Raw genomic sequence first — 3,099 nt, forward strand, 5'->3', positions numbered from 1 at the left:
CGGACTTTCTTTCCCGGCTCCCGGTCACCAGAAAACCAGATGTTAAGCGCCACTGCAACCCTTAACATACCCGGTGTTGGTCTTCTTCCCCGCAGCATCTAGATTGCGACTCGGGTAGCGGCTTGTGGTATGTCCTCCATAAGCCACTCGTGCGTCGCTTGCGCCCATGCGTAGCGCCCCCATTCCGTGTATATCATCGACATAATCAACGATCCGCTTAGGAACCGAGCAGGGAGGTATTTGGGAAGAGGATTGTACCCGTGAGGTACACCATCGTGAGTTTGGCAAAATTCTCCTCTTCTCCCTCCGTCCAACGAGTCGTCAAGAGTGCTCCCTCGATGGAGTCTCCGTGCTCTCGTGACGTCTTCGATAAATACCTCTCTCGAAAGTCGACCGTGTTTTCTTCTTCGAAACACGATCGCCTCCCCATCGCAACGCAGCCAAGAACGATCGCCACATCTTCGGGCTCGAAAAGTCGCGATGCTTTCCCCGATCCTCGAATTTATTGGTGCGGTTATCGTATCTCGCAATGTAGAGTCAAGAAGGGCCCGCTCTTGGTATACGACTTCCAACTCAAGAATGTCGTGAACGGTGTTCTTTGGATGATCTCCCGATGTCGAGGGATCATGTGAACTTTCAATTCGACCCACGGTCTCCACTACTGGGTGTCAAGTAGCATCGCCCATTAACTAGATCGACCGCCATAATCACAAGCTCGCGACAATAACAAAGCACATTGTTAAGCGGAAATGTAATTTGTTAAACGGTAAACACTCAGTTCTTAAACACTGATATCATTTTTTAAGCAGTGACGTATACTATTAAACAGAGATACAAATAATTAAACGGAGACGAACTAACTTAAACGGTAAAGCTCATTGTTTAAACGGAGACCTCATTTTTACAACTGCAACCATATCAACTGAAAGGGTAAACGTAGATTATAAACATTACACAAAACACAACAATCGGAAAAACCATTTCGATCAGTATACATAGACGAAAAATGTAAAAACAAAACAAAAAAACCCTAGCCGAGACATCTCCCCTGCAGACTAACAAAAACCCCGACCGATTAATCCCCCGAAAGCTTTCAATGTCTTCCAACAAAAACAAAATCACAAACCAAAAACCGAAAAAAATGTCTCTTCGTAATGTAATAGTTAACAAAAACCATAATGAATACCTTAGACTCGCAGTGACGAAATGCCGAATACTTGCACGGACTTCTTCTTCGAGACGCCCGGTGGAAAGGGAAGAGTGCTCGTGGGAAGAGAAGAGCTGGAGACGCAAGTTGAGCTGGAGTCGCGAGTTGAGAGAAGACAAGCAGCTGTAATGCCTAAGAAAAACCCACCCACTTCCTCTCACACCGCTGAAATGGGTGCAGCCACGACTTCCGCTAAGGGCATTTTCGTCCATAAAATTTTTAAATACACTCCGCTTTAATGCCCAGCTACGTACTTTGGGGGTTTCAAAATCATGGAGTTGAAAAGGAAGGGGTTTTTGGGTATTCCGAAACTATGGGGGTTTGTTTGGCAATTTGGCAAAGTTGTAGGGTTTTTTTGGCAATTTCCACTATTAATAATTAAAAAATATTAATTACACTTAATTATTTATACAATAAATGTTGATAAGACTTTTCAAATCCAAGATCTAAAAAGAAGTAGTTCCTATGATAAGAGTTGTTTAAATGTAAAATCTCAATGTTTCAAGAAACAATTTTAATTTTTTTTAAAATATTTAAAAATTTTATTTATATTAATTATAATATTAATAATTAAAAAACATTAATTATATCTAATTATTTATGTAATAAATGTCACCTTAAAAAACCAAAATATAAAATAATTTTATGGTAGAAATTATTTAATTATATTATTTTATATATGATATTACCTCAAAATTTATATCAAAATTTTAAAAATTTTGATATAAAGCTGGAGATAATGCCTTGTTATTACTATTGTAATTGTTGTTGTTGTCGTCGTTATAAATAAATTTCATATACATCCCATCCCAAATTATAGTTTATAAATCTATGAAATTGAATAGCAGCTAGTACCAAGATGCATGCAGTAATGATCATTCAATCTGAACTTAAGTCATGTCTTAAAAAGTAGACTACCGGTAGATGATGGATTGAGAATATTGATTACCAATGATCATGCATCAACATAAATATTTAATTTATTAGATTTATTTATAAATTCCCTTTTTTTAATATCTTTTTAGTATATGATGACAATTTCAGCTGCCCATGTGAATATTTATTTTTCAACATGGCGGCTGCACCAACCATTAGTTGGTGGGGAAATTAGGTAAGTTAATCTAGATTTTAAGCTCCTTAATTTCTCCCTTTTTCACCTATAAATAGAGATATAAAATACATCTCTTTTGTTTGGCTTTGAAATAAAATTGACATAATTTTATTATATAAGAATTACAAATGATTATTACAGAAATTATGACATATTTTATTATTATATAATGTATTTATTTAATAAAATAAAAAAAAAATTACAGAGACTGACCGGTTGGTGACCGGAACGCCAGTGGACTGATGGTCGTTGGCCGGTTGGACCACCGCCATGTCACCTGAGGCCGCCGAGCGGTAGGCGGACTATCAATGGACCGATGGTCGGTCACTGGAGGCTGCCCGGATGACCGGTTGACCCCCCGACATGTCACTGGAGGCCGGCTAGCCGGTGGTCGAGCCGCAAGTTCATGCAGCGGTATACTCGAACTGTTGATTCGCGCACGAATACCCAGTACAAGTTTTAAAACCTGTTAATCAAAGATAGCCAGGATTTGAAAAAAAAGAGAGTAAATTTTATTACTCAAGAGAATAACTATTACAAAACTTATCTTACTACCAAACTGATGCAGCGGTATACTCGAACTGTTGATTCACGCACGAATACCCAGTACAAGTCTTCAAAACCTGTTGATCAAAGATAGCCAGGATTTGAAAAAAAAAGAGATTAATTTTATTACTCAAGAGAATAACTATTACAAAACTTATCTTACTCTCGCCCATAGACTTACATTAAATAGTAAAAAAATCAAAGATATGAAAATAATCCTAAAACGGAGATAATT

Source organism: Dioscorea cayenensis, chromosome 19, assembly GCF_009730915.1.
Source record: "Dioscorea cayenensis subsp. rotundata cultivar TDr96_F1 chromosome 19, TDr96_F1_v2_PseudoChromosome.rev07_lg8_w22 25.fasta, whole genome shotgun sequence".
NCBI lineage: Eukaryota > Viridiplantae > Streptophyta > Magnoliopsida > Dioscoreales > Dioscoreaceae > Dioscorea > Dioscorea cayenensis.